Source organism: Peromyscus californicus, unplaced genomic scaffold (genome assembly GCF_007827085.1).
Source record: "Peromyscus californicus insignis strain IS unplaced genomic scaffold, ASM782708v3 Scaffold_6__1_contigs__length_162567912, whole genome shotgun sequence".
Classification (NCBI taxonomy): domain Eukaryota; kingdom Metazoa; phylum Chordata; class Mammalia; order Rodentia; family Cricetidae; genus Peromyscus; species Peromyscus californicus.
In genome coordinates this window covers 141920842-141946185 of record NW_026294584.1, presented here as the reverse complement: position 1 = coordinate 141946185, position 25344 = coordinate 141920842, and the positions used below count along the sequence as shown (strand labels likewise).

General features: G+C 48.5%; 1 protein-coding gene across 4 annotated transcripts in view; it reads right to left on the bottom strand.

Moving 5' to 3' along the window:
• Tspan11 (tetraspanin 11) overlaps positions 1–24575 on the bottom strand; it is a 67663-nt gene extending 43088 nt beyond the window's left edge. For 2 of the 4 annotated variants that reach the window (XM_052720428.1, XM_052720430.1), the window contains exon 1: positions 24281–24572. The gene's annotated coding sequence lies outside the window, so the exon portion shown is untranslated. Of the gene's footprint in view, positions 1–24280 lie in introns of all 4 variants that reach the window. The other 2 variants (XM_052720431.1, XM_052720429.1) reach the window with 2 other exon arrangements.
• Positions 24576–25344: the final 769 nt, after the last annotated feature.

Here is a 25344-nt window from a genome sequence, read left to right as displayed (position 1 = left end):
GTGTATGAGAAGGATATGGGTGCAAGGCTCAGGACTGAAGGTCCATAGAGAGCAGTGGTCCCAGCATGGTTACTACATGCAAGTTCAGGAGCTTGGGAATGTGTCCAGGAGTGTTTAGTGGGTAGTTCCACATTTCCCAGAGTTCTCCAGTAAGGGTGAAAATGTGTATCTGGCACTGGAGTCCATAATGTGGAGATGATATCAGGATAGTGGACAGGAGACAGAGTACTACTACTGAGCACAGTGGATAGTTCCCTGTGCAGATCAGAAGCAGGGAGAAAGAAGGAAGGTGTGGCCTGGGAAGGAAAGATCAGAGGAATGGGAAGCAAGGAGGAAGTTAGTAGGCAGAGGTGAGGAGAGGGGCTAGAGGGTGAGGACACAGGGCCAGGTTCTCAATGAGGGTTGACCTCGGCTTTGCTAAGCAAGGGTGCATATTGGAAGGGGCAAGAAAGGAGATTTTCAGTTGGGCAGGGGGAGGGTTGGGGGGTGGGACAGAGGGTACCAGTGCCATAAAGGAGAGTTGCTTGGCTCCCTGGAAGGTTCCTGGCTCATGCACTGGCTCTCAGCCCCTGTGAGGAATGGATGAAACTAGTCCCATTGACGACGAATGCCCCACCATCCTGTCCTGGTGCATTTACCTCTATGTGTCTTTATTTTCCCTAATCAGATAGTGGGAGCAGAGGAGGGAGAGGGGAGGGTAGACATGGTATCACAGAGACTCAGCTCCCAGCAAGACTGTGGATAGTCCCTGCCAACCACTGGCATCCTGCTCTCACTCAGCTTCCAGTTCCCAGGAGACAGGCTGAGTGCCCACATACATTTCATTTCTGCTCATAAGGGTTGGGAGCTGGACAACCTGAGCCACTGGGAGAATCTGTCACCAGGGGTCGGGTCAGACTGTGGGCGCATGTAGGACTCCTGGGGATGAAGGGATCAAACAGGGTATCTTAGTTTCATTTATGTTCCTGTGATAAAACACCCTAACAAAAAGCACTTTAGGGGAGATGGGTTTATTGTAGCTTACGGTTTCAGGTTAGAGTCCGTCATTGTGGGGAAGGTGGAGAAGTGAAGGCAGGAACTTCAAACAGTGAGTCACATCACATCCAGAGTCGATAACAGAAAGGAATGAATTTGTGCATGTTCACTTGCTGGCTTCTCTGTGCTCAGCTCTGTTTCTCCACTCTTATATAGTTCAGGACTCACTGACTAGGGAATTGTGCTACCCATAGTGGGCTGGTTCTTTCCACATCAACTAAGTCAATTAAACAATTTTCAACATGTCAATCTAATGTAGACAATCCCTTCTCAGATGATTCCAGGTTGTGTCAAGTTGGCAATAATGATAACCATCACATGGGGTTTTGCTATATCCCAGTCTAGCCTGGAATTCGTAATCCACCTGCCTCTGCCTTCCTGATGCAGATATTACAAATGTGTCTCACCATCCCCCTATCAACCTCTGATGCAGAATCATAAGCAAGCATCTGAGTATGAAAGAGGCAAGTGTTCCCCAGACCTCCTGTTTCATCAAACTGCTCTTTAGGGTTGAGACAAGACTCAGGCGGGGGGTGACCAATGACCCCGATTTCCTAGGACAGTGATGTTTCTTGGAAGACAAGGCTTTTGAGTGCTGGATCAGGAAGGACTTACGTCATCTTGATACAAGATGCTGCTGATCTCAGGACCTGACCTTGACTCAGAGTCTTGGGAGCCATGTCTGGGGACAGTCAGGCATCACCCAGTCAAGTGTGGTGGGAATCAAGCATTGTGGGCATGTCCTCTCATGGAATTCACATATAGGACAGTTTCCACCAAAATGCTAAAGCTTTTCCACTGATCACTGGGGCGCAGTGGCTTCAGGCACCTTCCCTGGGTCATCAGTGTTGATAGAGGAACAAAGATGGATTCAGGGGCTGCTGAGGTCACAGGCATGCCACAGGCCATCTCAGAAAAGCAAGAGCAGATGCTTGGGTGGTGATGTCATGTTCTGGGCCATTCCTGAGGACTGGATGTATAATGTCATCAGCTGTGAGGCTTGGGGACTACTATCTCTCTGCTGCAAGTCCCGCCCCCTACCCCCAGGAAATGAGTCTCAAAGAGCTCAGAAGAGGAGAGGCCATAGAAGGAGCCCAGATGGGTCTGCTGTCCTGGTGAGCCAGGTATGGTTCTGACAAGGCCAAGAAGCTAGGAGTGCAGGGCTCTTAATGATTCCAGAGCTGAGAGCTGAAGGGGCAGCTGGAAGGACCCACAAGGACCCCTGGCTCTGTTCTCTCTCTCTCTCTCTCTCTCTCTCTCTCTCTCTCTCTCTCTCTCTCTCTGTGTGTGGTCAGAGGACAACTTTAGGTGTTGATATTTACTTTCCACCTTTTTTGAGACAAGGGCTCTGATTCACAGTTGCTAGCCCTTGAACTTACAGCAACTCTCCTGCCTCTGTCTCCCATTTGTCAGTGTGAGCACGCTGAGATTACAGGCCCATGTGCTACTCTCTGTTTCTTTTTACGTTGTGGGTCCTGAACTGAGGCCACCAGGCTTTCAGGGCAAGCCCCTTGGCCACTGTGCCCTCTTTCTGCTTCCTTGAGAACTGAAGCCAAGCCCTGGGTGGCAGGAGAAGCCAGAGGTCATGCTGTGGCTTTGTGGTCTACAGAAGGCCTCCACTCCTGATGGGCAGTTCTGACTGAGGGCTAGAGAGGGAAGCGAAGCTAAGGGCCCATGTGTGCCCCTAATTTGCTGCTCAGTCCCCTGGTGGGAATATTGAGGGTGATCCCTGGCAGGGCAGTGTGTCTTGACCTGAAGCTCTAATTTTGGTTTCTTGCAGATTCCTTCAGCTTGGTAGTCTCATGTGAGAGCTAAGAACATGGTGTCTGTCTTGGGCACAGACTGTAGTTGGGTCTGTAGGAGGCAGCAGGCCCCTGAATCAAGAGAGCTACCATGCTGTGCACTACAAAAGAACCAGCTGATGTTCACAGAACCTTCTAGAGGGAACCGCATCCTTGTTTCTGGCTGCCTGAGTTTGAGGTTTGGAGTCCTGTGGTTGTGAGCACCACAGTGAGGCATGTTCTTGAGTCTCTGGGGAGGCTCCACTTTGTCAACATGTTGATGTCAGCTACTGCACACACGTGGATGGATGTGGGCCACTGTTTGGATCAAACTAAGGGTTGATGGCTAACTATAGAGTCCCGTGGATGGTGCTGTAGGTGGACCTCGAATTAAGATCCTGGCAGTAAGAATTCCTAGCCTTTTTGTCCTGAGCAATGTTTTTGTAAGCACAGGACGGGACTTTTTTTTTCTTTTCCTGTTTCTGGCCTCATTTGCAGCATCAACATGCATTATATGCAGGAGTCCACCCTCTGCTCTGTCTTTAGCTATGTGCTCTCATCAGGTTCCAAATGCAAAACATATGCACATGTACACACACACACACACACACACACACACACACACACACACACACACACACACACACACACAAGTCTCCTCAGGATCTGTTTGCTGTCACTTTCTAAGTGCTTCTGATTTTTTCTTTTTCCTTTTAAAAATTTCAACCTGATCTTTGAAACGGAGACTTCTTGTACACATGACAAGAGTCAGTGAATGAACAAATACAGCAGCAGCACTAATTGGGTGTGAACACCAGTTGTCACCCAGCACTGTGATCCTTGGCAAGCCAAATGACCTCCAGGTCTCAGATTCCTGCTTTGTGAATTGGAGATGATGCAGGGCCAATTCTGTCTCCTTCGGGTAGTTTTGAGGATCAAAAATGGGCTGGAGAATTTGCAAGAACTTTGTGTACTGAAATGTTTGAGGGATGATTGAACCCAGACCTCCAAGGCCTTCCTCAATGAAGGTGAGTGGAAAGTGGGTGGCATGTCAACTCTCTGTTGCTGTGACAAAATGCCTGAGGAAAGTCGGCTTACAGGAGGAGAGATTAATGCAGCTCATGGTTCTGGAGATTCCCATGCACAGATACTGAAAGGCAGGCTGCAGCCTGGGCGACCTGCAGCCAGGGCTCCAGCAGCGGCTACTATACTATACGGCCTCGGCCATCACAGTGGGCAGGAGGCCATCAAGTCCAGATGGTAATATCTGTCTTGGTGCTTACATCAGCTTCCCCAACCCCTGTGACTTCAGGAGGGCAGGCTTAAGGAGACCTGGGTTCTAGCCCCAACCTTGTGTCTAACTTTCTCTGTGATGTCAAGCTGTAATTTTCCTGTGTATTCAGCTGCAAGTATGACCTCCCTTACTGAGTCAGGCAAGGTGTCATTTTTAAGTCCTTTGTCCACATGGTCATCTCTGACCATTTCTGGATCCCAGATGGAGTTGCCCAGCAGCCGTCATGGCTGTCAGACACACCACATTTACTTCATAAGTAAATCTCTTTAAGGCTCACAGACACCCCGTGAGATGGGCTTCAGAACCATTTCCTGCCACAGATGCAGAAAAGGCCACAGAGGTGCTGTGGATATCGCTCTGTATGCTGTGAATGTGTTTCTCTGATTGGTTAATAAATAAAATGCTGATTGGCCAGTAGCCAGACAGGAAGTATAGGCAGGATGAGCAGAGAAGAGAATGTTGGGAACAGGAGGGCTGAGTCAGGAGTTGCCAGTCAGACACAGAGGAAGCAAGATGTAAAAGTACTGGTAAGCTACAAGCCACATGGCAACTTATAGATTAATAGAAATGGGTTAATTTAAGATATAAAAACTAGATAGCAAGAAGCCTGCCATGGCTATACAGTTTATAAGTAATATAAGTCTCTGTGTGTTTACTTGGGTTTGAGTAGCTGCAGGAGCTGGGTGGACACAGGAAAACTTCAGCTACAGAGGTCACACAGTTAGTAAGCTAAGGGTGGCCAGGCAGTTTTAGCAGGTGACATGTTCCTGTGTGCCCACACACCACCCCGTTTACACCTATTGTGTCTGGGACAATGCCAGTTGATATCTATTGTCTTGCTATTGTAATTATTAGTAATGTTCTGTTCACTTAAAAAATGTCCTGGCTAGATAGATGGGTGGATGCTAAATGCAGGCTCATCACCACTGTGTCAGGCCATCTGTCTGCAATTGTCTTCACTCCCCAGGCCTCTGTATCTTCTCATCCCATCCTTTCCACCTCAGTGGGTTTCTCCAACTGTGTACTGCTCTGAAATCCGTGGTCATCAAGCCCCTTTAGTGAAGCCCAAGCTGCAACCCTCAACTATAGTCATAGTTGAAACTGGAACTCAGTTCTGGATTCTGAGCACAGAATAGGGTGCAGAAGGTGTGAGCATCAGTTGGTGGAACCATTGGGCAGATCCACTGAAGAGTCTCCTGAAAGCTCTCAAACTTCTTGAGAGTTACTCAGATACTTCTCTGTCCTCTCCCACAGTTCCTCAGGGGAGTGGAGCTGAAGATCACAGAGGGGAGAGAAGTATACTTTTGCATGGCTTCTGTGACCCATGCCTGTGTTGTGCACAATGGGAGTTCCTGCAGAGATGGCTTCGTGAAGCGAGGGCTTCCCAGGACAGCCTCACCCGGGCCAGCTCTGGGGACTCCTGCCTTCCCCTTGGGTATTCTCTGTCCGTCCCACAACATCCTCTTTCTCCTCTCAGTTTTATCCTCAAATAAGAAATCCAGACCTATGCCCGCCACATATCAAAATAGACAGCCCTTTTAAATTGGTCTTGACAAGACCCCCTGGGAACAGGGCATTTCCCATTCCACAAATGGGAAACATTGTAAGAATGAACAGTGCTTCCTGAGTGAGTCAGACCACAGAAGAACCCTAGCTGGGGTCAGGCAGCTGACAGACCTTGAAAATGTATGTACAGTCATCCCCCTGCCTCAGCTCCTGAACCCTCTCTATCTGGCCATTGTTATAGTCGTTAAGCTGTATCCACAACAAAAGCTGGGGAAGCCTAGGACACTGACAGCTTCTCACAAGGGACACTCAACATAGATAACAGAAAGGGCTCCCTTGTGTCTTCTGTCTCCCTTCCCATCCTTCCTTTCTCTTCTGTATCCCAAGGTTAGAGATATCCTGTGCTCGCGGAACCTAAAACAGCCCAGGATGTCCACAAATGCCAAATCCAAGGTAAGTAGGTCATCCTACCTTCAGCTCAGGAATGTATGGTTCCTTTAGTCTGCAGACTAGGGAATTAAGGGCCTGAGAAGCCATGCAGACTGCCTGGCCAGGGGTCTGGATCCTGAGCCTTCCAGTTTCAGGTACAGGACAGCAGCTCCCCAGGCTAGGGGTCTCTTGCACTGTCTCAGTGAGTGAGGCTGGGCCACAGTTTCTGTTTTATGTTCAGGGTAGATCGAGAATCAAGTCTGGGTGATGTTGAAGCAGTGGCCTCTCAGGCTTGGAGGAGAGAACTCCCACACATTCCCTTCTTGGATCTTGAATCTGGGAACTCAGAGACCCTCCTGTCAAGCCCCTCAGACCAGAGTGATGTTTCAGGTGACCCCTTTAGGACGCACCAAGGATCTGTAAGGTGAAAAGCATTGGCTACAGGAAGACCCAAGAGCTTGGGGTATATTGGGTTAATCAAGGGAGTGAGACAGATCCCACAGCTCCATTACCCAGCTCTGGGAAGAGACAGCCTCCTCATGGTTCATGTGCATAGCTACTCAGGATATTGTGCAGTATGTGGTCCATACAGCTGTGAAGTTAACAAGCTCCCCACCTTCCTTCTCTCCCCCATTTCCAATCAGCCAGCATTGCTCCATACCATCCATCATTTTCTGCTAAACATAGGTGCCCTCCTTCTGTTGCCAAGCAGAGGCTGGGCAGTGTAATCTATAATGGGTGGAAGGAGTCTAAGACTTGGGCTGTGCAGTCTCAGGAAAGATTGGAAGACAGTTGGGGTTGCTATATTTGACAAAACAAAATAAACACACAAGCAACAACAAAATGAAAATAGAAGACTACAGATACCTTCAAACTGGGCCTGGAGAGTGGTTCTTTCTTCCAGAGATGGGTAGTGGCATCAAACGTACTTACGTTTGAGTCATAATGTGGCCTAGAGGCCTAGGACCTCTAGAAGTTGCTCTCCCCTTGTCCCATTATCATGGGTACACAGCTGCCCAACCACAGTGCTCCAGGCTGAAAGTTCTGGAGCTGGAGAGAGTGGATGTATGGTGTGGCCTGAATCTTAAATGTCCAACAGAGGCTCACACTTTGAATATGTGGTCCCCAGCTGGTCTCTGTTTTGGGCAGCTGTTTAACCATTAGGAAAAGGAGACTAGCTGAGGAGATAGGTCGCTAGGGGCAGGTCCTTGGAATTTGTATTCTTGGCTTTCAAGATCACCCTCTTCTTTCTGGTCTGTTAGGATGTGAACAGCGTCTGCTACTCACTCCAGAAGCCATAGCTGATTTTCTCTGCTGTGCCTCACCCCTCATGATGGACTGAAATTCTCAGAGAAGTATCATTCCTCCTGTCTTAGTCAGGGTTTCTATTGCTGTGAAGGCAACTCTTACAAAAGAAAACATTTAACTGGGGCTAGCGTAAGTTCAGAGGTTTAGTTCATTATCATCATGGCAGCATGCAGGCAGACATGGTGCTGGAGGGCTGAGAGTTCTACATCTGGAATGGCAGGAAATAGAAGAGAGAGTGCCACCAGGCCTGGCTTGGGCTTCTGAAACCTCAAAGCCCACCTCCAGTGACACCTGTCTTCCCGCAAGGCCACACCTCCCAATAGTGTCACTCCCTGTGAGCCTATGGGGGCCATTTTCATTCAGACAACCACACCTCCCTAAGTTGTTCCTCTCAGTTTTTTTCTGGCATTTGGATGCAAAGGTAACACATACAGAATATACTCCATGCGCTCTGTGCCCAGGCACTTCATAACCTTTCTTCCTAAGAGCTGGAACACACATACCCCTGAAATCCAGTTTGAACTGCCCAGACAAAGGTAGGAGAGGAAAGTGCAGCGGCTCTCAAATTCAAGGGCATTTTAGAATTGTCTGGGTGGTTGCAGAAACACAGGGAGATCTGGGCATGTGGCTCTATGCCCATATGGTGGTTTGAAAGAAAATGGCCCCCAAAGGCAGTGGTACTATTAGGAGGTGGGGGTCTTATTGGAGGAAGTGTGTCACTGGAGAGGCAGGCTTTGAGGTCTCATATATGCTCAAGCCATGCCCAGTGTTTTAGAGCACTTCCTGTTGCCTGCAAGTCAAGATGTAGGACACTCTACTACTTCTCCAGCACAGTGTCTGCCTACATGATACCATACTCCCAGCACCATGCTCCCCACCATGATGATAATGGACTAAACCTCTGAACTGTAAGCAAGCCACCTCAATTAAATGTTTCCTTTATGAGAGTTGCCTTGGTCATGGTGTCTCTTCACAGCAATAGAAACCCTAGCTAAGACACCCCAGAACTGCAAAAGCCACACAACTGCCACCGCTACTCCTTGAGCCAGACCCTTCCCTAGAAATCTCACTCAGAAAGTCTTGAGGGGAGCAGGGAACATTTGTGTCTAGCTGATGCTGGTGCAGCTGGTCTGGGCACACACACAGTGCCCTTTGCATGACAAGGAAAGGAACCAGACCATGTGTCCCTGGATCTGAAATGACCGTGTGCAATGGAACTACCTACCCATCTTGGACTGCTACACCGGAGACAATTCTTTATTTTTCAAGCTATTGCCCTGCTGGGTTCTGGTTCAGCAGCTCAATATTTTTTTTTTCTTACTGGATTGCATCTCTGGGAGTCAATCTTCTCTGGTTAATGTCTCTCTCAAAAAGAAGAAATGAAATTCTACTGTGGCTCTGCCTCTAGATGTGAGGAATTAGACTTCCATTAGAAATAATGACAGCCATGGTGTGAGCTCAGGTATAAGGTTCAAAGTTGTGTCTGGTCGCAATGCTCCCTGTATCTCAGGTCTCCCAGGTGGCCCCAGGCCCTGCTTCCCTCTAGTATTCCATGAGGTATCACGTTTCCTGTTGCTATGGTGACATATCTGCCAGAAGCGAGTCAACAAAGGAAGGGGAACTTGGGTTCGAAGTTTGAAGGATAGACTCCATCATGGTGGAGAGATATGGTGGCAGAAGTATGCGGTGATTGGTCACACTGTGTCCATAATCATGAGGTGGGGGGAGGGGGAGGGCAAGGAGAGAAAGAGGGAGAGAAGGAAGGGGAGGGAGGGGAGGGAGAGAGGGAGGGAGGGTGGGAGAGAGGGAGAGAGACAGAGTCTAGCTGGCTTCCTCCTCCTTTCTCCTTTCATCTTTATTCAGCCCAGGACTTCAGCCCACTGGATGGTGCTGCCCACACTCAGGGTGGGTCCTCCCTCCTAAGTCAAGCCTCGCTGGAAACACCCTCAAAGACACACCCAGATGCATGTCTCCTAGGTGATTCTAAACCCAGCCAGCTGACATTGAAGATTAATCCTCCTGCACCACTGAGGTCGGAGGTCATTCCCTCGTCCAGACACTCAGAACTCACTGCTGTCTGAAGTTCACCACTCCATGATTCCCCGAGTTACATCTAACAGCCAAGGAAGTGACTTTTCGGTCTTCTCTGATGGAAGTGAGACACCGGCACACCTTCATTTCCCAACCCCTTGCTCTTGTGTGTGCTGGGGATGGAACCCAGAGTTTCATGAGTGCTGGACTCGCTGTTTAAGCCACTGAGCCACAACCCGACCACACCTTCCTTCTGAAGCACCCTCCCTGGGGTCCGCTGAAGCGGCCTGTGGTAGTTTGAATAAGAATGGCCCCCATAGGATCATGCATTTGAATGCTTAGTCGCCAGGGAGTGGCACTCTTTGGGGAAGACGAGAAGGATTAGGAGGAGCGGTCTTGTTGAAGTAGACTTGACCATGCTGGAGGAAATATGTCTCTGGGGGTGGACTGTGAGGTTTCAAAAGCCAATGCCAGGCCCAGTATCTGCCTGCTGTCTTTACATCCGATGACAGGACAGGTCTCAGATACTGCTCCAGTGCCTGTTTACATGCCACCATGCTCCCTGCCATGATGATGACAGACTAAACCTCTGAAACTGTAAGCGAGCCCCCAATTAAGTGCTTCTTTTTAGAAGAGTTGCCTTGGTCATGGTGTCTCTTCACAGCAACAGAACAGTGACTAAGAGACGTCCTCACTGGTTTCATGATTCCATTTTCTTCAGAGGCTTCTTGTTTGCCTCTAATAAGCCTTAATTGCTATGGTTTGAAGATGGCTCCAAAGCTTATGTGTAAGAAGCTTAATCCTCAGTACAGCGGAGAAGGACCAGACAAGAGCCCATTAATGGCGTTCTCACAGGGTGGGCTAATTTTCTCCTGTGGATTTGTTGTGAAACAAGATTGGGCTTCCTCTTGCTCACTGCCCCTCATCTCCTTGTACCCTTTTCTCTGTGGCTTGAGAGGACATAGCATAAAGGCCCCTTCCAGAAGCCATCGCCATACACTTGAACTTTCTACCTTCCAGAACTGTGGCTAAATACATTTCTGTTCAGGGAAATTTAGGGACGGCTATTAGAGCCTGCTAAGATCCAGGCTCACCCAGGACCACAATCATTCAAAATAGAGTCATTGGTTTTCCCTGCCACCCCTCTAGCCCTTTGGTATCCTCTCAGAAGGGACCTTCCACCTACCTGTCCAATGTTCATCCCTCATCTTCACAGTCCCAGCGCCCCCCTTTGCATCCTCCTCAGTGAGCATCCTGGGAATCCGCCCTTTCACCTCCCTGCCTCAGGCCTCTCCTCACTTAGCATGGGGAAGTTATTTATGTATCCGTTTCCCCTGAGATTAGATAATTAGTCTATTAACTCACCAAATGTCTAAGGTCCCCATATGTGTACATATGTGCTAAGGTGGTAGAGATTGAAAAGAATTAATGAGGCAGTCTCTAATAACCTCCAAACACTCAAAGCTGGGGCAGCGGGCAGAGTAATATCACTTTAGCAGAGTGTAGGAGGTTCAAGGCCAAGATGTACTTACAGGGGTGCTGAAGAGGGAACTTTGGCGATGGTTTATAGGAGAAGGGGCTGGAGAAGGGTGTATACCAGGCTCAGAGCCCTGACCTGGGTTTCATAAGCAATGGGGATCTGTCACCTCTGGTCCCGGGGTAGGAATCAGAATCACCACTTAGGAGGGTAAGGTAAATAAACTCAAGTGCCTATCAGAGTCCAGGGGTGGGAAATGAGCATTCATTTAAATGAGTTCTGAAAAATACTGTTATCTGAAGGGACCATCAGGCATACGTTAATCGACATCCCGTGGCTCTGCTGGACATAACAGAGAGCCCACAAGGGGCTGTCCAGCCCAGCCTCGTGCAACCACATCAGTCCCTAACAACTGCTCCAGGCTGGCAACTGCATGTGTAGATCCAGCCAAGGAAGTGGAGGAAACTTAGGATGAGAAGGCAAACTCTGACCCCCACCTAGAGAAACTGCTGCACAGCAGACTGAATTTGAACATGCCAAGCTTCAACCACACTCCGGAAAGCTTAGGAGCCTTGCCATAGACTGAGCACTCTTAACAAACCCAGCATCATTCAAGTGAAGATAGAGCCTATGCTTTCCCCCCATTCAGAGAGGTACCTATGCTATAATATCCCTGACTGTCTTCACTGGAAGGAGCTACATCTCCTTGGAGGAAAAGCCACTCTTTTCTTTGTCCAGGCTGGGCAGGGTTCAAGCCCCATACCTACAGGAGCTGCTTGCTTCTTTCTTTGGGTGAAGTTTGGGGTGTGTGTGCTCCTGGACCCCAGGAGAGGGAAGGGGCTGAGGGAAGTCCTCACTTCACAGGATTACCAAAGGAAGGGACTCCTTATGGGACTGTTTGGAAGTCCACTGACCTCACGGCAGGATGGGGGTAGGCAAGCCGAAGGCTGAGTATCAGGGGTTCCTTCTGCTCTATACTGGCTAAAAAGGGAGCGGGGTGCTATCCCTTTCTCTGCCTCAGTTTGTTTATTTGTACCTGACAAAACCTGGTTGGTGTTCTGGAAGTATGTTCTTCAAACAACTTTTTCAGTAGACTTCAATATATAAGACTAAGTCAGGTGGAGCCTTGCTGGTGGAGGGGGGGTGTTGAGCACCCCTCCAAGTTAAGCTTCTCTTGTCACTATCTCCTCCTCCCCTCGCACTTCCCCCAAAGCCGGGATCACAACACAACCTCAGCTCTAGGACTCTGAGATCCTACCTTCTGATTCCTTAATGAGCGTTATCACTGCATATTGTCCAAGGTTAAAATGACTCCGGGCACAGCACGAGCTGAAGGACACCTATGAGGTCACCTGCGAAGCTGCTGCTATTATCTCTGGGCTTCAGTCACACCCACCTCATCCATTTTCATAGTGACAAAATCCACAAAATATAAAATTGACCACAGTAACCATTTTAACACATACAATCCAGGGACATGAAATACATTCATAATGTTGAGTAGCTATCATCCTCTTACATTTCTAGAACTTTCTCATCACCCAAGCTGGAAACCCCACTGACATGGATTCACAACACGCCCCCACGGTTAGGCATGGTCACGCATGCCTGGTGGGACCTAATCACTTCCGCCTAGTCATTTCCGGGTCAAAATGTCTCGCGTGACAAGGACCCTGTGGCTTTGCGTGGTTGCCTAAAGCGCACAGCGCAACCATGTGATCTACGCGCATGCGTGGAATAGCCACATGGGCCTGTGTGCACAGGTGCAGCCCAGCCTTTATAAGCCAGCATGATTCCTGGCCCCACTTCACTCACGTGTCTTTCCTGCAGGCCTGTGCACATCTGTCCCTCTCCCTTATCTTAATAAAACTCTTGTTAGTGGATTCTGTTGTGTTTCATGACGTTTCCTTGCAGGGTAAGAGCACCGCAAAAAAAACCAACACCCACACCTTGAAGTACTCATTCCTCAGCTCCTCCTGTAGCCTTTGGGGTCCTCTACTCGGCTTCCTGTCTGTGATTTCCTTAGTTTGAGTATTTCCTATCCACAATGTCCTATGTCCTATGGTCTGTTGCATCTCGCCTCTCTTACCGTAACATTTTCAGGACACTTCTGGACAGCCATCCCTTGTGCTTGGCCCTCAGCTTGGACCCCAGCACCAATAGGCTAAGGATGGGTGCTGGATCACTTCTCTTTCCCAAATGCAGCCCCTGGATGGACCCACACTGTTGCCACATTTTTCTGGACCCTGTCCTCAGCTGAGGGCACTGAGTGGATTGACTCTTGGGGCCCCGAGCTCTGAGTCCATGTAACCACAGCATGATGGCTGTTGGGCGCCATTCCAATTGTTTCTGCACTGTTCTCTCGAGGGCAGAGTTTGCAATGAAGCATCAGAGGCAGGAGTTCCAAACCCTGCAGCCAGGTGTTAACACCTCCTAGAAATTTACCAGACCCAGAATCCCCCCAGTTTCAGCACAGCAAGAAGGGGCCCCAGTTTCTACGTTATGTGCACTATGGTGCTGTGGGATGTTCTGTATGTTAAATGTGTTGCTCTGATTGGTTAATAAATAAAACACTGATTGGCCAGTAGCCAGGCAGGAAGTATAGGTGGGACAAGGAGAGAGGAGAATTCTGGGAAGTGGAAGGCTGAGGCAGAGAGACGTTGCCAGCCGCCACCATGAAAAGTGAGATGTAAGGTACCGGTAAGCCACGAGCCACATGGCAACTTATAGACTAATAGATATGGGTTAATTTAAGATAAAAGAACAGCTAACTAGAAGCCTGCCACGGCCATACAGTTTGTAAGCAATATAAGTCTCTGTGTGTTTACTTGGTTGGGTCTGAGCGGCTGCGGGACTGGCAGTGAGAGAGATTTGTCCTGACTGTGGCCAGGCAGGACTGGAGAAAACTTCAGGTACACTATGGGGAGAAGGAAGGCTAACCCCACAGGCTTTCATCATGTATACATTATTCCTTGCTTAAGTGTACTCATAGCCTGCTGGCTGTGAATTAGATGGGCACACACTCTGGGTGATAGGAATTGGACAAAGTGTCCCAATGACACAGAAAGTCATCTTTCTTCCCAGACAGAGGGATTTGTACAATTTCTCATTTACTTTCCAAATAGTGTCTGTCTTATGTCTGGAATAAAGCACTATGGCTTAGTGGTGAGCCACAAGACCCTTCCTTCCTAGGAGTGTGTGTGTGTGTGTGTGTGTGTGTGTGTGTGTGTGTGTGTGTGTGTGTGTGATTGTTCAGTCATGTGAAAAATGTTACCACTGATTGGGTTCTGAGGGATTCCACAGAACCAAAGGCTCCCTTACCTGAGGTTAAGGGTCACTGACACTCTTCTCCTTTGAGGGGCAATAGACAAGCCTTCCCATTCCAAAGAGAAGGCCCATGCCTCAGGGACAAGACCAGACCTGGCAGGTTCAGGGGTGCTGCCGAGTCAGGGTTACCTCTTCAGCCAAGGATCCCACGAATCCAGCTTCCTGGTTCAGTTCGCTGTCTCCTCACAACATAGATTCGTGAGACTGTGTCTGTGCATGCAAATGCAAGAACAGTCTTGTGTCTAAATTTCAATCTGAGTGTTCACTTTGGGACTCAGATATGAATCTTCTGGGTCTAAAGTCCAGAAGATGCTGTGATTCATTGAGATGAGCGTGGAAACTGCTTAGGCTCCTGGTAAATAAACCATGGTGTTCCATCTCAAGTCATTGGAAACGTATTTTCTAGGGACTTTGTAACTCCTAAGAAAAGTATCTGAATCCTTTTATTGGTGAGCCAAGCATATAGATATTTGTCTTTTAAAAAGATATTTGACTTCTCTGGGCAAGGAAATAACACATTCTCCTGGCCACTGGCCAAAAACAATCATAGTCACCCTAACTCTACCCCAAAACAAAAGACATGGCTTTAGAACACCCTGGCTATTGCTGAAATCTGTCCCCTGATCATGTGTAACCCACCATCCCTGCATCATCATTACCCACTGCTTCTAAGGTTTAGGAAGCTACCTGCATGTCCCAGGTGAGGATGAAGCCCCCTGTTTATCTTTTAATTTACTAACTTGTGGGAGGTACTTATTGCTCAATGCTAGGGTTCAAACATAACTTCTAAACTCCCCTGAAATAATTCACATGCGTAGAGTACATGCTGAGAAGTAGGAGAATTGGCCTGTCCACTGGTGGAGAGATTCTATTCTCCTCCCTCCATGGGAAGGACAGATTCCTGACTCCCATCCTCCAACAATGTAGTTTATGAATCATTTATATGAGGATGTATGTGAGTATCCTTAGTATTGAATAAAGAAACATACAAACAAAGTGAGAGTTACTTGGCAAGGCAATTTCCTTTTGTAAAAAGAGTATGCCATGACTCAAACCAGGCTAGTGAGTGTACATGACCAAGATGCTGTTTGTCTTTCCTCCCTAACTCTGGTGGTTTGAGTAGAAATGGCTCCATAGACTCACATGTTTGAATGCTTGGCCCATAGGGAGTGGCACTATTAGGAGGTGTGGCCTTGTTGGAGTAGGTGTGGCCTTGTTGGAGGAAGTGTGTCACTGTCAGAGCAGGTTTTGAGGTCTCAGATGTTCAAGCTAGGCCTAGTGTGGCATTCACTTCTGCTGTCTGTGGATCAAGATGTAGAACTCACAGCTCTTTTTCCAGCACCATGTCTGCCTGCATGCCGCTATGCTTCCCACCATGACCATAATGAACTAAACCTTTGGACTGTAAGCCAGCCCCAATTAAATGTTTTCCTTTATAAGAGTTGCTGTGGTCATGGTGTCTCTTCACAGCAATAAAACCCAAACTAAGACACTAACACAGGTGGTCTGTGTCACATCCCATTGGTAGGATCTTGAAGGGGAAAGATGTGACAGAGCTCGGTAATGTTTAGTGGTTGGGCACATAGGCATGTTATAAGATGAGAGATATTTAGGCAATATTGATCCTTGGTAGGCTACCTGCCTTTGATAGAAAAAAATCATTTCTTACATGTATAATCATCATAGCCCTACAAAGTCAGTGTTTGTTTAGTTGATGGGTTTTGTGTTTTTGTTTACATTTTGTCTTTTGAGACAAGATCTTCCTATGTAGCCCAGGCTGGCTTTCAATTCTCCTGCCTCATCCAGAGGGCTGGGGTTATAATCTATCTCACGGAGTCTGCATCATTATGTCTGATGTTTAGAGCACAGTTATTATCTCCGTTTTGCAGATGGGGCCATGGCTTGCATGTGGAATGCCCCACAGGTCCATGTGTCTGAACACGTGGTGTGCAGATGGTGGCACTGTTTGGTAGATCATAGAACCTTTGGGGTGGGGAGAACATAGCGAAGGTGGGTCACTGTGGTGGACCTCTGAGGGTTACCACCTAGCCCCATTTCCTGCCTGAGCTCTCTGCTTCCTGTCTGCGCTATGATGTGACCGGCAGCCTCGGTCCTTCCACTGCCAGGGACAGGAGAATCTGCTGCCATGCTCATGGTCATGACGTACTACGCCCTTTGAAACATGAATGTTTGAGGGCATAGTCAAACATGCCACACTAGGCCTAGCTTGAGGATCTGAGACCTCAAAGCCCACCCTGACAAGACAATTAAAATGGACCTCTTTTCCCTTAAGTCACGTCTGTCAGATAGTTCATCACAGTGCTTAGAAAAGCACTTGAAACGGGGGCCCCGGTAACACGGCTTCTCCATGCTTAACTTGCACCATTTCTCTGGATTGTTGCCTTTTCTAGTCTTGCTTTCCTCTCTACATTAAAAAGGGAGGGTGCTCCCCCCTAAATCACACCCCCCCTTTCGCTATACTAGTACTTGCTTTCTAGAACTTGAATAGAATTTTAGTTTTGCCCTGAGTTGAAAGCCCTGAGCCACCTGCCCAGTGAGGTCATCACCTACCTCTGTTTCCCTCCCTTTCCTGTGTTTGTGCTCTTCACTTCCTGTATCATGCTTTTCTCCCCTTCACAGAAGAGTTATCATCTTCTAGAAAGCCAGCTGCTCTAGGGCTCTGTGTGTATACAAAGCACCCCCAAATTGAAGTTATGTGCTATTTTTTCATGGCCCCTTCTCTGCTCATCTCTTTTCCTTAACCCAAAGAATATTCTCTTGATGACAAAGCCTTCATCCCTCTTGTGTTTTCAGCCTTGGTGCAAAAGTGAGCATGCTCAGACAGGAAGCAAGTATCCTGAAGGTCAAGTGAGCATGCTCAGACAGGGAGCAAGTATCCCGAAGGTCAAGTGAGCATGCTCAGACAGGGAGCATGCATTCCCGAAGGTCAAGTGAGCATGCTCAGACAGGAAGCAAGTATCCCGAAGGTCAAGTGAGCATGCTCAGACAAGGAGCATGTATCCCGAAGGCCAAGAGTGAGGAGATTTTACTTTTCAGTAGGTTTCAAACCTCAGACCAAATGTACAATGCTGCTCACCTCCATCCCTACCCTTTATTGTTTTCTCTGGGAGCTTTGTTTTGAGAGAGGGCTTGCTATGATGTACAGCCTATTCTTGAATTCCAGTAATCTTACTGCTTCAACCTCCTGAGTAGCTGGGACTATAGGCATGTGCCACTGTACTGGACCTTCTTCTGAGTTGTGTATGTATTTTCTTGTGTATGTATATATGTATATGTTTAGTGACATTGAGGACATGCTAGGCAGGCACCGCCCCCGCCCCACACACAACACAAATGTAAGTAATGACATCGGAAAGGCAGAGACTCAGACATAGAAATGGAAGCACCATGTTCCCATTCTGCTGAAAGGGTTTGTTTTGCCCTAACTGGGATACCATCTGCCTCAGTTAGGGCTACTATTGCTGTGCTGAAACACCGTGACCAAAGCAGAATTTGGGGAGGAAAGGATTCATTTAGCTTACTCTTCTGTATTACTGTTCATCACAGAAGGAAATCAGAACACGAACTCAAACAGGGCAGGGACCTAGAGGTAGGAGCCATGGATGGGTGCTGTTTACTGGCTTGCTCATCATGGCTTACTCAGCCTGCTCTCTTATAGAACTCAGGACCATCAGGACAAGGATGTTACTACCTGCAATAGACTGGGCCCTCCCTAATTAATAATTAATTAATAAAATGCCCTACAGCCAGATCTTCTGGAGGCATTTTCTCAATTGAGGTTCCCTCCTTTCAGATGATTCTAGCTTGTGTCAAGTTAACATACAATGAGCCAGCATAGCATCTTAAAATATGACCCCAAACAAGGCCAAAGTATGGGGCTAGGCAGCTTCATGGCTGTGCAACCAGAGTAGGCTCACCATTGCCTTGGGTTCAGAAGGGGCCTGTGTTGGGCTCACTGCTCTGCTGTTGACACCTTGAGATGTTTAACAATGTTATCTTTGAACTTGTTCTTTTTTAGTGAAATCCAGTGATCCAGTGGGACATAGACATGAGAAAGGGACACATTTACACACATTCCACTCTTCCATGCTGTTCCACGTGTACAACATTGATAGCTGCCCATGAGCCCAGAATTCCAAGAGTCCATAGAAGATAAGACGTTTCACATGCAACAGAGAAAAGGTTGGGTTAGTTCTGAGATTCTGTGCTGGAACCAGAAACTGCTTCTAATGCACACGGCAAGGCCAGCATCCTGAGAAGCAGGTTACCATGCCCTGTCTTCCTTATGAACGGCTTCCTGTGAGAGCCAGCTATTTACACCACAAATGAAGCTGGCACAGACAGTGGGTGAGAAGACAGTGCCCGACAGATCCATAGCTCTCCTCAGCACTTCCTTCCTCCTCAGAGCAGAAGGCTGAGTGCTACCACCAACTGTGTCTGTAGAAGGATGTGAACTACAGTTGAATTGGTTTCATGCATCATTGCTACTCTTTTTTTTATTTTTATTTTTTATTTTTTGCTTTTTGGTTTTTGGTTTTTTGAGACAGGGTTTCTCTGTGTAGCTTTGCACTTTTCCTGGAACTCACTCTGTAGACCAGGCTAGCCTCGAACTCACAGAGATTCACCTGGCTCTGCCTCTCGAGTGCTGGGATTAAAGGTGTGCGCCACCACCACCCAGCTCATTCCTACTCTTTTGGTAAGAATGAAACACACCTATGATCTCTGAACTGTGGGATTTGGGTGAATCCACATACAACTTAAATGCTTCAGTGTTTGCCTTTTAAGTGGGCACTGCATAGTAGAAAGGTTGGTGGCAGGAGTTATGCTGGTCACTTACAATCAATCTTTCTTTACTCAATGTCATTTAGTACCAGGAAATAATAACATGACAAGCCCAGAGAGAGCAAGCAAGAAAGGAAAGGCTTTTGGTTTCTGTGCTTTTATTGGCGTCTCCTGCACAAGGGAGTAGACGTCTGTGTTTCCAGCCTGCACTGGCTCCCCCAGATTATATAGCTGGCTCTGATGAGTGAAAGAACTCTTCCCAAGACATATCTTCAGTGATGACTGGCACTCTTCCTGAAATGTCCGTGCCATGAGCATTTAGTGGATACTACCTCCTTGAGCCAAACTTTGTGCTAGTTGATAGGGCTAAAAGAACCAACCATCCGATCCCATCTCTAGCTGATGCTGAGGGACACAAGTTCAAAGCCAGGGAAGAGGACAGTGGTTTTCAAGTGCAGGGAGGTTGATGCTCTCAGAGAGGCAACTCTGAGAAATAAGCCTCGTTGCGGTATTTCAAGAACACTCAGAGAAACGGAGACCCTTACCCGCCAAATGGGCTTCACAGTCTGACCTAATTTTCTTCATTTTTGCAAGCCTCAGACATACTGGACAATTTCTTCTCTCCCCTCCCCATTTGCTTTTCTTCTCTTTAAACATCCTCACACCTGCCCTCTTAGTGAATGGTGTAAACTGATTGTCTAAAATGAAAACAATATAACATAGAAAAGAGAACAGACATAGTAAAATGAAACCACCAGGTACTGAATCTTTTAAGTTTTTTTTTAAACTAGAGAAACAAATATCTTGCATGTATTAAAAGTTGATTAACAAAGATCTTTTAAAATATGAACTCCATGTTGACAAAGGAAGAAAGAATCCCAAGGTTGGGGTAGGATTGAGAACCCCTGAGAGGTCATCCCACGGCTTTGCCAAAAAGGGAGCCTGCTCATTGCTCCAGAACACAGCAGGGACCTGCCAGAGAAGTTGCTCACATTTCAGAACCCTCTGTAAGAGGCCAGTTCCTGGAGATCACAAGCCTTCAAGAAGGGCTGTGGAAAAGGTGGATGGGGCTGTTGAAAGGCAGCTGTACCCCACAGGTGCACAGGAGTGCCTGAGGAGTAGCAGTGTCTTAGTTATTGTTCTATTGCTATGGAGGGACACTATGACCAAGGCAACTCTTATAAAAGAAAACGTTTCACTGGGGCTTGCTTACAATTTTAGAGGGTTAATCCATGATTATCATCCAGGAAGCAGACAGGCATGGTGCTGGAGCAGTAGCTGAGAGCTTTACATCCTGATCCTTAGGCAGCAGGCAGAAAGACAGAGACAGAGAGAGAAAAAGAGAGAGAGAGAAAGAGAGAGAGAGAGAGACAGAGAGACAGAGAGAGAGACAGAGACAGAGACAGAGAGACAGAGACAAAGAGACAGACAGACCAACAGACAGAGACTGGACCTAATGTGGGTTTTTTGAAATCTCAAAGTTCACCTCCAGTGATATGCCTCCTCTCACAAAGCCACACTGCCACATGTCCTAATTCTTCTTGAACAGTTCCACTAACTGGGGACCAGGCATTCAAACATATGAAACAATGGGGGCCATTCTCATTCAAATTACAACAGGCAGGGACCAGGGAAGATGTCCAGGGAGATGAAGACTGGTCTATGCATAATTCCCAGGACTCCATCGTTCCCATACGAGCCACAATGTACAGTAGTTGCCTGCCTCATCCGTCTACTCCACTGTGGTCACCCATGGGAACCCAAGCCCTCTGCCATGCTTTCCCTCTGTACTCCGCCATCCACACACCTCACTAGAGGAGATCACTTCTCAGATCTACAGATGAGAAAACTAAATAATCACACAGTGAGGTCAGGGGACACCCAGAAGGTCACACAGGAGGAAGGGCAGAGCCAGAATGCCTCTCTGTGCCCCAGTTGTGGCTCTGTGTGTGTGTGTGTGTGTGTGTGTGTGTGTGTGTGTGTGTGTGTGTGGTGTAGTTTCCACCCTGCTTGTTTTTCATCTCTTCCTGGGAGTGAGGTTAAAAATATGTCAGTGACTGGAGCTTAGAGAGAAGCAGCTGTGTTTTCACAGATCCCTTGGGGCCCAGAAGCTCAAGGCTCATGGTCGACACTTGATGAATCCATGTAATACATGTGTGCTATGCAAGTCACCTCCCCAGTTTTATCTGCCTTGTATGTGGTGTTTTATCTGAACCCAGAGGCCCACAAGGATCAGCTAGAACAGGACCAGGTACAAGGAGCAAAGTTGGCAGCCCAAAGGAATTCACAGAACATTCCAGTTCTCTTTGGTCAACTCCCCCTCTCTCAAACCACCCAGGATGAAACAATGCCACCTGCTTCTCCACTGCAGGTATGGCTAGGCGTGCTCTCCCAAGGAGTTTGGGAGAGACTCAACTTGGTGATGAGCCTATTCTGGGGGCGGGGTGGCGGGGTGGCGTTGGACATAGCGGTCACATCCTCATGTGCCATTTTGTTTTTAGGAAGAGAGAGTATGAGTGATTGCTTTATCCGGGGGTGAGAGTCGAGACACCAGGAAGCATGCTGATGTACCTGCAGGCCGGATTCCTTCCCATGGCTGGTTTAGAGTTCAGAGATGGCTCTGAGGAAAGGCTCTCCCTCCACTGCCCTCTGCTCAAAGAAAATGACTGTGGGCGATCTGGGCAGTGCGGCCAGGGAACACACTCAGGGAGGACAAGGGCAGATACAGCCACCCTAAATCTGTGAATAGTTCGGCCACCTCGTTGCTGTTCAATGCTTCCTCCCCATCTCATGCCCATCCCACATGCACCTCAATGCTGAACGTGTGCAGAATTCTTTTCATATTGATTTTGACTGAACATCCTAGGAACCAAAACCAGGTGTATAAAAACAAGCCTAGGATGGATGCCATGACCACCCCTGGTTTGCAGAATAACCACTCTGTGTGGGGAGGGGCTGCGTTGCTGCGTAGGTCCTCTTCGAAGGCTAAATAGCTATTAATGGCTAGTTACAATAGAATGTTTTAACGTGGAGCTGGGAACATGCCTGTAAGCCTTAGGTATGGTGTTTTTCTAGCTTGTGTGGTAAGACTCCATGGTCAAAGAAAATCCTACCTGGAAGCTGACATATAACAAACATAATGTATTTTTGTTATTATAATGTAATTATAATATACTGTATAATGTATAATTACATATTACAATGTATAATATGATATACATTATAATGTAATTCTCCACACTTACACTACAGCAAGCAGCAAAGGTAAGTTTAGAATGTGGTGATTGCTGTCAGTGGAATACACTGCGATGTTGGGGTCTAGCTGTAGACAGGCTATTTCAAATGGGAGACCCAGAAAGGCCTCAAGGAACTGGCTGACACAGGAGCCAAGATCCGAATGATGCTTGGAGATACCCTGATGTTGACCAATGGGAAGCAGACCCATAGATTGAAAGTGATTTTTTTCTTTTTTAAACAATACTTTACTCTGGGTTTCTAGGCCCCAATACCCAGGGTTCTTTCTTTTCACAAACATTAACTAAATAGCTACCGCATGTGAAGAGGTCTCTGCGGCAGGTGACATCCAGGGGCCATAAGCCACCTAACCATGTCTTGGTGCTGGTGCCGTCTGCATATCAATGCGGAGCTGAAACCCTCTCACTGCCTTACCCTGGCCCCAGACTGGACTTGGTTCTGAAGTCCCTGATCCACAAAAGTCAGAATTCTTCAGGTAATGCCCCAATCCTCTGGCCTTGGGGAACCAACTTCTTCACTTCCTACTTTCTGGGGAGCAAACTGTAGGGAGTTCTAAAGCCAAAAGCAAGATGGCAGACCAAATCACCCACATTCTCCTGGAGTCATGCTTTCTGAAGAAGTAAGGCTCCCAGGGGGATTTGAAGGCCATCAAAGCCAGCTTCTTTTCTGGGCTGCCAAAGACATTTACACAGAAACTGTGGGAAGCCTGTCTGTAGTTTCCACATTTCCAACCAAGAGTCCAGACACAGGCTCCAGACAGACACCCCTCTGGTGCTGAGCTTTTTTACCACCACAGACCAAGCAGCTGCAGACCACCAGGGCATTCCCAGCCACCAACTGGCACCTGTGTGCCCAGCACCATCCCCTTGCCTTAAAGTCCCATCCCAGACATTCTCCACACTGTTCCTCCAACCACCTAGGAGACAGCAGGACCACAGTTATTGGCCCCACCGTGCACAATAAGCCATGGAACTCTGATAATCTTTCTGGGACACAGCGCTGTGACACAGTCTTGGCAGCTAAATTCCCTACTAAGTTCTGGTCTAAACTCGGGGTGCCAAACTCCACCAGCTGTTTTCATTATGATTCATAAATTAAACACAGAACATGTAATCTGGCTCCATACTACCCCTCATTCTCTCCCCACCCCTTCACCACCACCCTATGCCCTGCAGTACATTTAGGAATTTTCTAGAAGTTGCCTCTTTTTCTGATGCCCCTCTAACCTCCTGCCCCAATATATGTCTCTTGCCGAGGCCTCTGGTTGCTTCTTCCTGTGCCCTCTGAGGTCTAGACCAAGTTAAGAGGTCCACCAGCTCTTCTCCCCCTTACTTTCCGGCTAGTTCACGAATGTGAGCACTGCAAGGTACACAGGGAACCCACACATCCCAGAATCTTCTTTATTCTCCTTAGCATGGGAGGCAGTCAGCTGCAGGCACAGGGGTCAGCATGTGCACACAGGTGATAAGGCCTGCTGAACTCCATTTCCACTAATGCACAGCAGGGCCCTGGGGCCTGATGGATAGCCCAGCCTGGGAAGACACACTGCCCGGGAACAATCCCCCAGTGTCCTAGACTCAACAGCTGCCAGCAGTTAGCAGACCCTGCTTTTCATGGGGTCCTGCAGCCTTGCCTCAGCTAACAAACAGGAGGCAGCCCCTGGCATTTGGGGTGAACAAAGAGGGGGACTTTTTCTGGAGAGACAGTTATGTAAGGGGCATGCTGCATGGCCCAGGCTCTCAGAGGCCCAGCGAGAAGTTAACAGTAATCCAGGGCAGAAAGGCAAGGCAGACATTTAGAGTAGTACCGACCTCTCCCCACCCCCTTCTGCTGAGCATAGTGTGACACCCACACAAGCACCCACCCCAGGTCCAGTGAGATCTTGTCCCATCCTCACTCAAGCCCACCGAGCCCCTGTGGGGGTCCTGCTGGAGACAGGCAGCTGAGCTGGGGGAGCCCTTCCAGGACATCCCCTTGGCACTTGGTGCCGGTCCCACCAGCGGCGCGCAAGTCTCCGTCGCCACCTGTACTTACCAGGCCACAACAGCCGGGCTGGATGTAGCGAAGGATCAGGAGCCTGGAGTGGTGACTGAGGCTGTCCTGGCCACAGCCGTCTACCCGTCCCCCGCGCTTCCTGCCTCTCCGGCAGGCTGCCTTGCGCCCCTCTCACGCAGACTGGCCGGCGGCGGGGGACGCGCCCACAGGCCCGGGGCGGGCGAGGACCGGCTGCTCTTTGTTTAGAGCTGGCTTTTCTTTTTCTTTTTTCTTCCAATTCAGAGCACACGGAGCTCCTGGTCCTGGCAGTAGTGCAGAAGTGGCCCCGGGAAACTTGTGGGGTGGGGGTGGGGCGGAGGAGGAGAAGGAGAGGGGCTGGCCCTCCATCCCTGTCCCACCCACTCACTCTATAATCCCCGTCTCAGACTTAGATTGGTCCTCATGAGGTGGGGGAAATCTCAGGATCCCGGAAGAAGTAAATCCTTGAGGGGTTTCATGGGTTGCAGAGACAAGCCTCCCACTTATCACTCCTTGTGGCACAAGAGACATCTCTCAAAATCCCGTGGACCATCGTTTTTACCCTCCTTGGAACCAAAGAAAAGCCAGATCTCTTCTAGATTGGAACACAATGGAAGAGCAGACAGCAAAGGCCCAGTCTTTGCCAGTGGGTGAAGGAGCAGAGTTGCTGACCCCAGCTGCCCAGCAGCGGGCGAGCACCCTGTGTGATTTACCAAGAGGAACAACCCGCACTTAGCCGGCCGGCCGTGACTGCAGTGAGCAAGGCTAGCCACTGCTTCAGTATTTTTCTTTTTGCTGTGTCAAAATACCCGGCAAGAGCACCTTCAGGAAGGGTTTGTTCTGGCTCACGGTGTGAGCGTGCAGTGGATCACAGACTGAAAGGCACAGTGACAAATGCAGAGGTGGCTGGTCACATTGTGTCTGCAGTCAGGAAACGGAGAGGGATGGATGGATGGGCCTGTGCTCAGACGGCTTGCTATGTTTTTCTTTGTTATCTGGTCCGGATTCCAATATTCCCTCAGTGAAACCTCCCCCGGAAACGTCCTCCTAGACACATCCAAAGGTGTGTTTCCTAGCTGATTCTA